The sequence below is a fragment of the Phoxinus phoxinus genome, assembly GCF_949152265.1.
Source record: "Phoxinus phoxinus genome assembly, chromosome: 15".
NCBI lineage: Eukaryota > Metazoa > Chordata > Actinopteri > Cypriniformes > Leuciscidae > Phoxinus > Phoxinus phoxinus.
The window spans coordinates 28,425,968-28,441,678 of record NC_136890.1 but is presented as its reverse complement, the minus strand read 5'-3'; the positions used below and the strand labels follow the sequence as shown (position 1 = coordinate 28,441,678).

Below are 15,711 nucleotides of genomic sequence, written 5' to 3'. Positions count from 1 at the left end.
ACATAACTTCTCATTCTTAGCTAAGACCGGCTTGAAGGACTCTGGTCTACTTCCTGGGATCAATATCTCAACGGGAGACCCAGATTCTAGTAAGTTCTGCTCTTAATATTCCACCCAGTTTTCACACAGGAGGAGGAGAGGTGCTTGACAGGAAACTAATGTGCTTGCCTACAAATGAATTCCCTTTGTAGCCCGTTCACTGGCATGTGCGTTGCACCCCCAGGACAGAAAATCAATACAGCAGAGTTTTGCTAGGTCTAATCGTAGCTTGCTGCTGGTCTTCAGCTGTTGTGGACCGCAGCGCATGTTTGGGTAGGGTGTTAGGTGAATAAACTTTAGCTGCATGCGGCCATATTTGCTAAACAGAATGAGTTGCTTAAAAAGCATCACACTGTGCCTAACAGATGTTCAACAGTCATTAGATATCTACAAAAAAAGAGCTACGGGTTATAACAATTATTAACATTAGCACTGACACTGAGATATTGTTTTTAAGTCAACGTGAAGCCAATCACAACCCATTTCATTTGCATAAACTGGCAAATTTCAGAGTGAAACAAGATATTCAGTGAGAAAAAAATAAGGAGGGACTTTATTTTATTAATCAGGAATTGATTGGATAATAAAAAGTGGCCGTTATGTATCGTTATGTATGAGTCGTTTGAAGGGAGGGATTGAAAAGTAAGAGGGATTCATGATATCTTCTAAAAATAAAAATTTGGGACTAATTACTGCATGCTATTCAAAGTTAATATATATATATATATATATATATATATATATATATATATAGTGTGTATATATATCTATAATTAGTCCAAAAAAAAATCAGTTTTTGTCATTTTTGTGCTTTTAGCATCTCTATTAGCTATTGATTTTTTTTTAAAGAAAATTAATTTTATTTGGCTTTATTTTTATTTCAGTTTTAGTCATTTTAATACTTCAACTTCAACATATTTTGAGTTAGTTGCTAAGTGAAAATTTCAAATTTTTGTTATTAAGTCTATTTTTGGCTGCAACATCATTTAAGATTCACCGCTTTGCGTCTGAAACATTTCCCACACTTTGAACCTAAGTTACATGACAGTCTGGGTGAGAAGCAGCAGTCTATCTGCCTCCCTGCAGTCCTGCAGAATAGACTAACATTTGTACAAATGATATTGGCATAATAACAGAGATGGTTATGATGGCTTTGAATGGTGGGGGACTGGTGTGGTACCGTTCCAGCAGCAGCCGAGCGCAACATCAGGCTCTATTAAGCACCAACACCCTTCTAATGGTCTCTGCGCTGACTAAATGGATAGGCCATTTGCACTCGAAGGTCATTTCTGTTTCAACCCAGGGACCCAGAAATGTTACACAGAGGTGCGATATATCAGAACAGGCGTGCTAAAGACAGAGGGCTGGCTGTGCCGTTCTTCATCTAAAAACTAATGTGCGTATGATTATCTTCACCTGGTCGGGGTTTCAAACGGTTCCAGATAACCTGATACGAGACCCATCTTCCAATTGTGTTGCACGATATGATCTGAACCTGACTATACTTTGATAAGTATAGTCAACAAGCTTGCAATGTGCCCTGGTTTAGTCTTTTTATGGCCGCGATCTATTTAAACGAAACGATACGGGTTTTTTTTAAATCATACAAAAGGTCCTTTACATGCAATCTGCAAGCAATCACATTATTATCGCATGGCACAAGCTGATTTGCCTCTGCTGATCCAGCAGCCAATGAGATTGCCGGTCAACATTGAAATGTCTGATTCAGTGTTTGCTGTAGGCTAATCATGCAGCGCACAATCCTCTGAAACCCTCCACCTCCCCCAGCTCCACCTGCCTAGATCTGCTGCGGGGTTTATGAATGTTTGATTATGCAGCAGCATCTTACTTGCTCACAGCAGGGTGTCTGTGTACCTATTAGCAGTAGCAAGTCCATACTTGCTCTGCAGCACCAGTAGCAGCAATAATCAACAGCAGCAGTGTGTGTTTTTGGCACTGTGTTGAGTTGCCACTATATATAAAATCTGGTTCCTGAAGCAAAACCTATTGAGAATGACTGCTGTAAATCACATGTTGGATGAGTTGGATATGGAGGCAATAACATATCAGACAGGGTGACTTCATAGCTTCCAGTGTTGTTGACACAAAGACAGTTTGATCTGTTTTTGGGAAGCATTGATTACCCCCGAAACTACCGCCTGAAAGCCCTGCGGGGAGAAGCTCGCTCCACAGCAGATATGACTTTCGTCTGAGTCCACACAACCAAATCAAACACAAACCCCTCAATCTTTCATCACATCATTTCCACAGCCTTGATGGGCCGTGTTGTCTAAGCACCAAATATCTTCGCTTTTTTTAATCGTTGTAACGTGTTAGATGTTTTTCTTGCGCTTACAAAAGATCCCTTCTTTCCTCACAGACCCCCACAAAAGAGGTTGGAATGATTACAAAATGAGAAATGTGTGAATAATTAAGCATCATCTGAAAAGATGCACTTGTCAAGAGTTTATCAGTTTAATATAATTCTGTTCGTTCTGTATATTGTCTATAAAACAGAGCTTAATATTTTCACTCTAAGGAGTCAAATTTGGGAGAATGTCTTTTGGCTATTGGAATGAACATTTACATATCTCCAGGCATAAAATTTAACATGCTCTGACATCAAACAGAAATCTTTGAAATGTAAGTACCGTAGTTATGTTTAAACTGTGGATTTCCTCTGAATTTACATAATTACATTCAGGACTTTAATTAAATCTCAAGAGACTCACTCAACCCAAGTAACAATAATTTCTTAGAGATATATAAAACAGCGAACATGTTGCCCTGAATTGCTATGAAGTGCTAAGGTGTAAAGGTAGTAATTAATCAATTGTTCTGTGAAAGCTACTTTGAAGTGTCGTTTAACTTTAAAAGGCTTCATGTCGGGTCTGAATGATTAAATAGTTGGTATTAAAGGGTCAGTTCAACCAAAAATGTGAATTCTGTCATCCATTCACCCTTATGTTGTTTTAAACTTTTATGATTTTCTTTTTTCCGTAAAACACAAAAGATGTTAGACAGGAGAATCAATGAATGACTCTATCTATCTATCTATCCATCCATCCATCCATCCATCCATCCATCCATCCATCCATCCTAAAAATCCATCCATCCAAAAAATCCATCCATCCATCCATCCTAAAAACAATATAAAATTCATTGTCAATTCAGTTCTGTATGGTGCATGACCCTGGTATTTTAGAAGGACACGTATTGCATCTAAACAGTAAAATGACTGGTTGCGTCACCACTGGACTCTGAGATTCTTAATTTCACGTTTCAATTCTTCTGCTGCCTCTTTGAAGGAGGCCCAATTCGTGTTTCAATTAGAACTAAACTGAGGAACTTGAGGAGGTGAGGCAGTGGTGAAATCGGAGGCTCGTGCTGAGCCGTGCCAGCGGAGGACAGATTTCTTTCTGACAGGCCAAGAGCTGCGCTCATTTTCTCCCCGTGCAACAGTCCTCTGCTATTAATTTTTAATCAAGCTGCTCCATCTGCGTTTCTGTGAGGGCTCTGCTGCTCCCCGCAACCATTCTATGAGATGCGTCTCGCATGGCTGTTCCCCGCGCCCTGTCAGACAAAAGCGAGACATTGGAGAAATGAAGGAGAGAGATTTGAGTTCAGCACAGGGGTTTCCACTCTCACGATGGCACATATAAACACAGAAATCCGCACATTCGATTGCGCCCCGAGGTCACGATGTACGGGGCTTTGAACACCTGCCAGTGCAGTGACACAGCATCCAGCACATCTTCAGTTCTCTGCAGGATGAATCATCGCACCTAACATGCCCGTCCCTTCCCAGTGCGCCGCATCAAAGCTGCTGTTTACAGGTGGGCGCTGTCGACCGCACCAATATCGATTTTGCTAATTTTCCAAAGCCCGTCTGCACAAGAAACGCTCGCTCCAAGCTGTCTCGTGAAATCCATTTTTGGGCCTTGAGCTCAATTATATGCAAATCAAGAAAAGGGATTTAATTACACCTGATGCAGCGCTTGTTTACATATTCAGAACGAAAAAAGTGTCTCTTGTCGCGCCTGCAGGATCCTCCAGAGGGATTCTGGCGGAATAAGCAACGAGCCTTCCGCTGTCAGACGCCAGATCGGGGCATTAAATACGAGCCTCAATAAGGTACAGGAGCACAGTGCTTTTGGAAACAGCTGAGGTAAAATGGACGAGGTGTAAAACCTAGGGCAGAACAGCTGTTTGTGTGCTATTGAAAACACATCTGTAGTTACACCTCACATCAATGCAGTTGTTACAGCGCAATTAAAAGGAACATATGGAGACCTCCCACCAGAGACTGGAACAAACACAGTGTTTCTGGAAACTTGCTCAACACTTAGAAGCTACAGAACAGGCAGACCTGCCTTTATATCATTGGCCATTCACACATTCCTGACCAATCCAATTAAAGACAGTGATGAGCTCTGAGATAATATAAAGAAGGGTAATTATCTATGACTGCTGCTAATGCAATACACCATTGTGCATTTAATTGAGTTGATTTCTCATTACAGCATTCACAAAAGCAAAAATCCTTTGTTATTCTGGTTAAGTGTTGCTTAAAATCTCAATTCTGTTCCTTTAAAAAACAAAATGTTCCAATTTTAATTATTTATTTTTCTTTAATTTCATGCAACAATAAATTTAACAAGAAGTTAATATCAAGTAACTTCTTAGGCAACTAACTTCTTTAAGATACTGCGTAACTTAACTTAGAGACAATATTGCCAGTTATTTTGTCTATTTTTGCTCTATAAACAAAAATAGTTCTAGAAATAGTTTGAACAAATCAGCTGTGAATGAAGACATTCACTTTTGTTAAAGAAAAAATAAGGCTGTGTCCGAAATACCCCCTTATACCCTTAAATACGGCACTATTTGAGGGGACAGCCATTTGTAGTGCACAGTGTCCGACACCATAGTGGACGTTATTGAGTGCACTCATTCAATCCCATAATGCAACGCAATAACGAGTGTACATCTGATGTATGCTCAATGCCTAGAGAATACCAACAATGCAGTGTGAGAGAGTGTAAATTTGCACGTCGGACCTGAAGATGGCACTCGTTATTGCGTTGCATTATGGGATTCAATGAGTGCACTCAATAACGTCCATAAGGTGTCGGACACCAGTACAAATGGCTGAAGATCCATTTTTCAAACCGCTGGTCCAATGTGGCTACGGCGTAATATCATACAGGTATACATACATTTTTTATTGATTGTTAAATAGTTTAATTAAGGTTTATACATGCTAGTTTTCATGACAAATCTGTCTGTGCAGCGCCACTTCAAGTCCAACACACCTAATCACTTCTTTTGTTCCAGAATTAATCAGTGTTTTGAATGAATCATTTGAGTGAATGATTCAATTACTCACTTAGCTTTCCTCGCATGAATCAATGCTTTTGAATGAATCGTTTGAGTAAATGATTCTACTGGCATAACTATTTAACATGCAAAAAGATTGTGAATCCATGTTAATATATTCACACCACCTCTTTGAACCTGTGTAAACAATACATCTTTAGTTTAAGAGATGCAACTTCTATACGGTGTAAAAATAGCTATAGAAAGGCAAATATAACAATAGTCTAATTGGCTCACAATGATGTAAATAATACCAAAAACATCCCTCTTTATGCATATACACATAAAACAACTTGCTTCATAAGGACTTTGGCTTGGACCTGAACCTGTGTATCCAGCATGAGCACAAGAGCTCAACGGCAGGAGAAAGTGTACTAACTGCAGCATCATGACTTGACAATTAATTAATTCTAATTTAATATGTGCCAACAGAACATGTTTGAACTGGCACTGACAAAAATAAGGTTGAACACGAGTGTCATCGGATCCAGCGTGATTCACATCCTTTATTCATGTGGGGACTGTCACAACAAATAACATTTCATCTGTGGCTAAGGTAAAAACTTAATTACCATGTTGGGATATTGTGGCGCACGCAAGCAGCCATCTTACTCGTCTATAAATAGGGAAAATAGCAATTTATACAATAGAAATAGTTTCAAAGCAGCTTTACAGTAATAAACAAGACAATTAACAGAATTAATGATGCGAACTTCAGCAAATATGAGATTCTGCTACAAATCAGCCGTAGAAAGATAATAGTGTCATTATTTAGCTCAATTCAGTTCAGTGTTAATTCAATTCAGTTCAATAACTTGTATTATTTTTTGCTTTATGATTGAGATCAACTGATTTATTAATTGATTAAACACAAATAACTTATTTGAGTTCACAAATCAAAGTATGTAAGTATGTCAAAATATACCTTTTTACCATGCTTTAAAGATATTGAATGTTTCAGACTACTTGGAATTTAGTGCACTAGTCATATGGACTTCTTTTATGATACTTCAGTGATACATTTACGATGCGTTTGCTTCCTTATCCATTTATTAATAGCATTGAAATGAGTAACCAGTATGATATTCAAAATGTCTTTAATGTTACACAGAAAAAAAGACAGTCATATAGGTTTGGAATGACGTGAGAGCGAATAAATGGTAACAGCATATTTTTGTATCTTCTAGTTCCTCATTGGCATATGCTGTATCAGTATTAATAAGATAAGAAGTCCAGGTCTGTTCCCCCTCATTCATCTATAAAGTTATGGGGTGTTAATGGCCGTTCAGTTAGCACTGTGAAATTATCTGGAGTGCTTTCACTGATAGCATCATAGCGGCTTTACGTTGCCATCAGCTGAAATCTTATCAGGGACATCAGCCTGCTATCTGTGTGCTGACCCGGTTTCATGTCTACAGCTCGCCGCCTGTCTATTCCTCTGAAACGCTTCACAAAACACATATTACAGTTCATTACGGTGTCAGGTTTGGCTAAATGAATGGATGCCGTGAGACAGAAAAATATGCAGAGCATCCCGAAGGTTACAGAGACTAGAAAAATAATGCTCTTTGAAAAATAGCTCCCATTAGGAATCTGAAGCATTCAATGGAGCATTGCTATTTAACTTTTCTTTTTTTTTTTATGCACCATCTCTGAGATCGGTAAAGCTCTGCATCTGTCTTAATAAACACAATCCTTGGCCAGACACAACCTTTACACAATCAGTGGTATTGTACTAGTTAGATCAAGCACCAAGCACAATGTTCTAACACATTTCTAGCGCTCGCCGTGGTCTTGCAGCTGTCAGATTGTCTATCTTTTGACATAAGAGCTATTTGTATCATTTAGGAATGGGCGATATAAACGATATGCGATATAAACGATACAAAATTGGCCTACGATAGAGATTTTAATTCTATTGCACTATCGCGATAATGCATGTTGATGACGCAATCTACCCGCGAAATTTAAAGCCACGAGCTGCAACCGGCTGAAACGTATCATATACGTCGTCATCTTGAGTAAACATGGCTAAAAAGCGAAACAGAGGAGCTGGTGAAAAAGATCGGTGCAACATCCATTATTTGGACTTGGTTTGGATTTAAGCCGTTTAAGCTTTTGTGTCCTTTAAAAAATAGCCAAACTAAAACTACATTAGGAGTGCCTTCTGCACTGTTTTGCACTTTTTACTGTCTATGGCATGGCACTACTGTAAATAAACCTTTATACTTGAAGCATTTTCTCTAGTTGAAGTATACAGGTGAAACTTGAAAAATTAGAATATCATGCTAAAGTAAAAGGTGAAACTAATATATAGACTCATTACATGCAAAGTGAGATATTACAAGCCTTTATTTGTTATAATTTTGATGATTATAGCTTACCAGCTTTATGAAAACCTTTTCACAATATTCTCATTTTGAATTTGGGGTTTCATAAGCTGATAGCCATAATATAAACATTAGGGCTACTTAAACATTATGTTGTATAATTACAGTTTTGCACAATAAATGTTCTCAAAACTACATACTGTACACCGTTTCTTTCTTTCTTTAAAAAAAAATACATTTAGCAGTTGTTTGGCTTTCCTTAGGGTCTGTGTAACCTGTTCTGAAATGGTTTTATTATAATTTATATACCGTGATATATATCGTTATCGCAAGAGGCTGCAATGTATATCGCAATATGGATAACCATCCCTAGTATCATTAAAACATCCTGAAAGTTTCACAACTTAAAACATCCTCCTCATTATAAACAAAGCATTTATTTAATCAAGCTTCAAAAATACAGAAACACGGACTTGAGTCTGTCAACAACAGGACAAATAGATGCGTCCTGTTTAAACAGCTCATTTGCTCATTTCTGTAGAGATTTCAGAAGGATACCAGCGTCAGGAATAAGCGGGTGGTTTAATTTTAATGCCGTTATGGATCATGTCAGAGGATTATATGTCTGTTCGGAGCATTTGACGGCAGATTGTTTTGTGAACGAGGCACAGTGTAATGGAGAGTTTGCAAAGTTACTTAGGTTGACAGATAAAGCGGTCAGCTGTATTGGATCTAACAGAAGCTGCATCACAAACCGTGAGTAAACTATTTCATAATACTTTGTCTGTAAATTACTTGGGTGAAATAGCGAGTGGCCGTTGATACTGTTTCTTATACAATGACGTTAGCCAATCATAAAAGTGGCCACTTACTGACAAGCCTTAAAGGGTCATGAAACCCTGAACCACATTTTCTGAGATTTTAACAGAGGTATGTGTTTTGAACATCGTTGAAGACAATGTTAGCATCTGTTAGATTTAATAGTAGGGGGAAAATGGTTAAATCGTAGTTTTTTTCCGCTATTTCCGTCTTCCGGGATTAAAATTTTTAACGAGAGAGCTTCGCGATCTGGAGAATGGTGGACTTCGGACTTGTTCACCAATGCAGGTTGCGTCTTGCGAGTGATACTAAGTCCCGAGAACTTTACTATCCCTCAGAGCAGAGGTGGGTATGTGTGTGTGTGTGTGTCTGAAATGTAACCCTGGCCATTTTATTTTCCAAATTTCTGTCACTGTCTATCTTTATTATAGGGTTCAGGGGGCATTGAGGCTATGTACGCAACGTTTTTTTTTAAGCGGAAAATTTATTATTTTCAAATATGCATATAGTGTGTATATAAACAAATATATATTTTATAATGACATTATAATTATACATGTACATTTATATGTTTTGAATAGAATTACGATTACTGTAGGCTAATATATGTAGCAGGGCGTTCAGTTACTTTTGAAAAGACAAACATAAGGTGTCAGTGTATTTCATTAGACTTTAACTTTGCCAGCTATAAAAAAAATCTAGCATTTCCTCACGTTTTACCACTGATTTTTAGTGACAGTCGATATGCACGGGCCACTGGCCGATGACAGTTATCCCCCCAGTTATACTTATATCCATCGCCACCTGTAAGCTCTTTCAATAGCCGTGGTCATCATGTCAGCATTTTATTTTCAGAGTTGTCTAATTCGAGATGTATTATTATGGTAAAAATAGCAACAGATAGCGCTAGTAGCTCACGGAGTGCAACCATTTTACGTCATCAGAATAATAGCGCCTCTTATAGTTCAAAATATGTATAAAACGGTGTGATTCTTTAAAATAAAATAGATCTTTGATGGGTTTTCTACTACATATTTCAGTAAGAGGCATCATTTTCGTTATTTTAAGCCATGCATGACTTAATACCCATGGGATCCCTTTAAAAACAGATCATTTATGACAGACTGAGAAACAGATCATTTATGACAGACTGAGGGTTGAAAATAATTGTTTTTCCCGATATATATTTGTCTTTGTTTTTTATGTAAAAAAAACTTTAACATTATATTTGAACCTCAAGGAACATATTAAAATAAAAAAATAAAAAAACAATGCCATGTCTCCTTTTAAAATAAATGCTCCTTGATTTGATATGTTGTAATATAATGCGTGTGAATGTCAAACATTTATAAGTGTGGCTAAAATGTCCAAATACGTGTCGGGGAGACTGTAAAACCTGTCACAAAAGTTCTCTGATTTACTTTTCATTAACATAAAGGCTTTATACTAGGTGCATGAGTAAAAAAGCAACACTTTTATGGTCTGGTGTTGATTAAGATAAACAAGCTTGGGAAGCACTGTGAAAATATGCAATGATAATAACACACGCGTGCACGCTTGGAGAAGCATTACAAGTGTCTGTCATGACCGTGCTGGCGCTGATCCTTTTCCTTTCCAAGAGGAAAACACTTGGATTGATAACATTTATAATGGATTATGGTGTTTAAAAGCGAAGCCGAAAGCTGTGATAGCATCTCATTTCCACACAAGGAAGAAGAAAGATAGAGAGAGAGAAAAATAGAACATAATGCAGAAGGGCAAGGACAGGCGAGAAGAAGATCAGAGGAATTTTCAATTTTAGCTCGCATCTCCCCCATAAAATTCAAGGCCATCCGTGCATGGCCAGCGAGCGCCACGTGGTCCGTCCACGGCGCAAGATAAGTAGTCAGTCTAAAACAATCCGAATGGCGATTAATGGAACGCTTTGTGGATGCTGAGCAAGGCCATGTTTTATTCAAAGCCTCTGGAGGGCTATACTCACAGATAAATCACAGATAAAGACCCAGTGAAAATTGCCAATATTTTCATAGTGCCAAACAAGTCAGCGGGGACCACGTTGGTTTGATATCCATCTCTTTCCCTGCTCAGATTCATTCCACCAGTCCGTAGACACATTGCATCACTCCATCGAATGGGCGATGGCTGTCTCGTGAAAGATCTACCCTATTTATTCAGTCCATCCTTTATTTTTCACTCTCTGAATCATCTGGGAATTCACCTACAGACCGAGACAACTATCACCGGATGTGCACGCAAGGCTGTTCTCTATTACCTTACATCACACGTATGAAAATGCACAGAGATCTCACATAATCCTGGAGGAAACCTGCCATGCTGACCTGTGAAGAAGAAGACTAAATTGTATAAAGGAAGGACCAGATCCATAGTGAGAGAATGCATTAAGAACACAGTAACTAAATAAAACTAGCAGCACTACATTTTTCAGTAGTGTGACAAAAAACATGGCCTTAGTATTTTTGTCTTGTTATCCAGTAAAAAAACAAAACCAATCAACTTGAAAAAGGGAAATTGTTTATCAACACTTTTTTTTCATAAAACATTTGTTCAATTAACTCTTAACATCCAATTAGCTTCTTCTATTTTTATTTTTTATCAACACTTGAATGTGGGAAAGTTTAATTAAAAAGCAACATTATGAGCAAAAGGCTGAGAAATCACATATTTGTCAAATCGGGTCCATCAACACCCCTAATGCTTGCACACTCATATCTCATCCTGGGTCAACATTTCATTCTGTAATGTTAGGCAGTGTTGATTTATATGCTGTTTAATGTTGGTGATATCATTATTTTACATATGATTACATATGATATGGCTTGTTCCGTTATTTTTATTCCATTATTGAAAGCGTTTTCTCATAAATGACGGAAATTTTCATCAATGGTGGGGAAAGAGTTACGTTTATTTTTTTGGTAAATGATTCATATTTTAAGTATAAATATTTTTTTATTTTTTTACATTGGACGGGATGCCAGTATCCACAGTATTTTAACTACCAACTTCGGCATTCAACTTTTACCAAGAATATTGTCAAAAAGATCTATAAAGTGCACTTAAGGTGAAATAGAAATCTTTATTAAGTGATATTTTTCATGTCCATCCATGTTACAGGGTGTAAAGACTAATCCAGTGCTTGCTAAACACTTTACAATAATAATTAATAATAATTAGTTACATTTATAGCGCTTTTTCTGAGACCTCAAAGCGCTTTACATAGAAGGGGGGGAATCTCCTCAACCACCACCAATGTGCAGCATTGGGCAAATTTGGCCAAAGATGCCGGGGTTACACCCCTACTCTTTTTCGAAGGACATCCTGGGATTTTTGATGACCACAGAGAGTCACAAAGCCTCAGTGTAGTTAGTTACATGTGTTAATTACTTATAGTCTAGCTAACTACCTTTCAAAAGGGTGTAGCTTCACTATAGGCTGTTATTGCTCTCATCAATACACCACTTGCACAGTTAAACGCAAAAGCTGTTTATTCAACCGCTAACTGCACCTTGCTGAGTCTTGCGTTCAGTAGAAGATCAACAAAAATGTCACACTTCTCTTGCCTTGTGAGATGTAAAGGTTTCTTTCCCCAAGCTGTGTTCGAACACACTACAGCATCAGCTGCACTTTAGACTGTTTAAAAATTTATTCTGAATTAACACTTTCTGACAGAAACATCTCGCTTGAGCATCTGTACAATGGAGAGTCACAATATCGACTCGTGTTCTTTGAAATCCTTCGGTTTTTAAATATTGAAGGGGTCACTGTAGTGGATTCTTCCATCTTGTGGCAGTAAACAATAACAGTGTGATTCAGAAGGGAGAGCTTACACACACACACACACACACACACACACACACACACACACACACACACACACACACACACACACACACACACACACACACACACACACACACACACACACACACACACACACACACACACACACACACACACACACACACACACACACACACACAGGATCCAGTGGAGACAAGCGGCGAAAGGAAAATATGTTTGTCAGCAGTATCTCGGCCATATATCTCTGTGTAACATCCAGAGGGTTTTGAGAGCGTAATAGCAGGATACGGATTGGAAATGAGCGAGTGAGAGAACAAACCATGAATTTCAAAAAGAAATGGGGGGGGGGGGGGGGGTGCAAAAAGAGAGAAAGAGAGAAAACCAGCAGATCCTTGATGTAGTTTGTACAGATTTGAAAATAAATCTAATTAGCAAGGCTATTTATTGTTGTTGTCTTGTTTTAAAGGATAATTCTGTCATTGTTTCATCTGTCATTTTATTAAAAAGAATGCTCAGGATCAGCATTAATATTTTCAATGAAAATTATTGTTAGCTAATTTTTTTAAACACTAATTAATTATAATTAAATAATTAAACATTTTTAAATTAAAACATACTTTAGATGAAAATATGACAAAAATAATGCTGTAAAATATTATTGCACAACAAATTCTGATAGAATAACATAATAGAATATGTTGTTTTTAAATGTTGATACATTAATGCATAAAAAATATGCACAAAAACAATATGTACAGAATATTTCAAAAGTATGGGGTCAGAAAGATTGTTTTTTAATTAAGTTGTTTTATGAACAACTGCTTCATAATTTAATGTATTTTAAAATATAATTAAATGTGATGGCAAAGCTAAAAACACTAAAATCAGCACTACTCCAGTCTTTAGTGTCACTGAATTTCTTTTTATTTATTATTTCTTTCTTTCATAAAAAATGAATGACCCCAAACTTTTAAATGGTAGTGAAAATATACACATAAATATTATATATGTATAATATAAAATGCTTAATTTTAAAAAATTGAATAGATATTTTCATAAAAATGTAAAAACTATATTAAAAAAAACGGTGTAAAAATGAACACCAGACAGAATATTCAATTAAAAATGTATGTTTTGTGTTCCACAGAATAAATGAAGTCACTCAAGCTTTAAGTGAATGATAACAGAATCTTTTTAACTATATTGGATGAACTGTCCCTTTAAGAGAATGCCAATGATGGAGTGACAATAAAGCAAACCAGCTATCCAAAAGCAGACTTCACAGGCTCCTATGACAGCGTGGCTCATTTTTGAAGCCGCTCGGGTTGTTAGAATGCATTGCAGTCTATTAATGGAGGTTCTGTGTTGAGTAATGAGTGCAGAGACAGGGGAGAAACACCCAGGAGAGGCGGCCATCTTTTTAACCCACTTTTTAAAATTCACCCGGCCAGACGTGGGGAGCTTGCATGGAGCCGACATCAGTGGTGAGAAAATGCCAGTCTAAGCTTAATGAAATCAGTAGGACTTCAACATCTCAATAGGAAAACAAAGCAAAACGGCAGCAGAAAGCGAGAAAGCTGAGATTTGAGGGGGATTAGAGTATTCCGACAGTCAGCAATATGTTGTGAGAGACGAGGAAAATCCTGGTAGAAGCACTTAATGACTTCTTTTTTCTCATGGCCACCACGAGCGCTTGAGGCACAGCTAGTATATGCATGTGTGGGAAATGGAATTTACACTCGTATGTCAAGCTGTAAGAACTAAGAGCCACCGGCACGCTTTTCTGAGACGTTCTACTGGTAACTAAGTCACTTCACATCAACAGCATCCATCCACCCTCGCTTTCTTCATGCTGTTTACACGCTCCGCCAGAAAAAAACGAGAATGTAATGGGTCAAAAAGCCCTTGAGATAACATCTTCATTTATCGCTAGCTGAAGCAAGAGCACATATCTGTGAATAAATTGCCAAAGCACAAGACAGTGAAAGTTGACTGAGTAATGTTTTCTTTACTAACACAGCTAGTGATTCAACAAGTACAAAAGTCTTTTCCACTGACTGTGTGTTAAAGAAGCTGCATGGATGGATGGATGGATTGGTGGATGGATGGGTGGATAATTGGATGGATGGATGGATGGATGGATGGATGAATAATTGGATGGATGGATGGATGGATGGATGGATGGGTGGATAATTGGATGGATGGATGGGTGGATAATTGGATGGATGGGTGGGTGGATAATTTGACGGATGGATGGGTTATTGGATGGATGGATGGATAGGTGGATAGATAGATAAGTGGGTAGATGGATGGATGGATGGATGGATAGATGGATGGGTGGGTGGGAAATTGGATAGATAGATAGATAGATAGATAAAAATCAGTTATATTCAAAATAATGTTCAGAAAATCAAATGTTTAAGTTCGCAAGGCATAAAACATGTAGAGGATTTAAAAATGCAGATTTCGAAATGCACTGGCACTAACAACACATATGCATCACCTAGAAATCTATTTGATGTGTGTTTTTAATCACACAAAAAAAATATTCCAAATAAAAATGATCCATTCACGTATTTATGATGCGTCTTATGGTTAAATGTATGAATTTATCAGAATGCATGGCATAAATGAAGTTTGTGCACACTAATTAATTAGCTGAAGCGCTTTTTAACAGCCGTCTAAGGAGATGTATGTGTGCAAGTGACAGAAACACTCTCACACTGGCCCTCAGGCAATCCATCCTTATTATTAAGCCCTGAAATATGATATCTTAAGAAAACAAATCAATGAAGGAAATAATGGTTCCTGTTTTTTTTTACCTCTGCATAGTCTTTTAAATATCGACCACAGCTTTTGGCCTGACCGACTTCTGCAAAGTTTGCTTGCCAGAAGGAAGTTCACAGGGTCAGTCTAAACTATCTGTCATTGTGTACTTTGCAAAGCACATTCACGGTCTGACTCCATCTCTGCCAAGATATTGGGACAGTTTCTGCTCTACAGATAAGGACTGAAGGGCACACGATTGCAAAATTCAGAGGATTTGATAAGAGTGAGGTATTAGACATTTTTCTTTGTCAAGATACTTCCTTAATATAAAGACACAAATATAAGTAAGATATTTATAGGCTGACTTCCTTAAAAGGTGGGAGTGTTATTTTTCCAATTGTGCATAAATTACACACTTCAGCTTTAATGAGTGACGAGTGATATTGTTAACACCACACATGCTGTGCAGCACTGGCAAACTAGACACGCTTCAAATCAATTTTGCTGAAAAAGTCTCACATAGTCAGTCACCGAAAAACTAATCAGAAACAAATAT

At 37.6% G+C, this 15,711-nt stretch overlaps 1 protein-coding gene across 13 annotated transcripts in view; it reads right to left on the bottom strand.

Moving 5' to 3' along the window:
- fibcd1a (fibrinogen C domain containing 1a) overlaps nucleotides 1-15,711 on the bottom strand; it is a 153,104-nt gene that overhangs the window by 12,554 nt on the left and 124,839 nt on the right. The window lies entirely within an intron of this gene.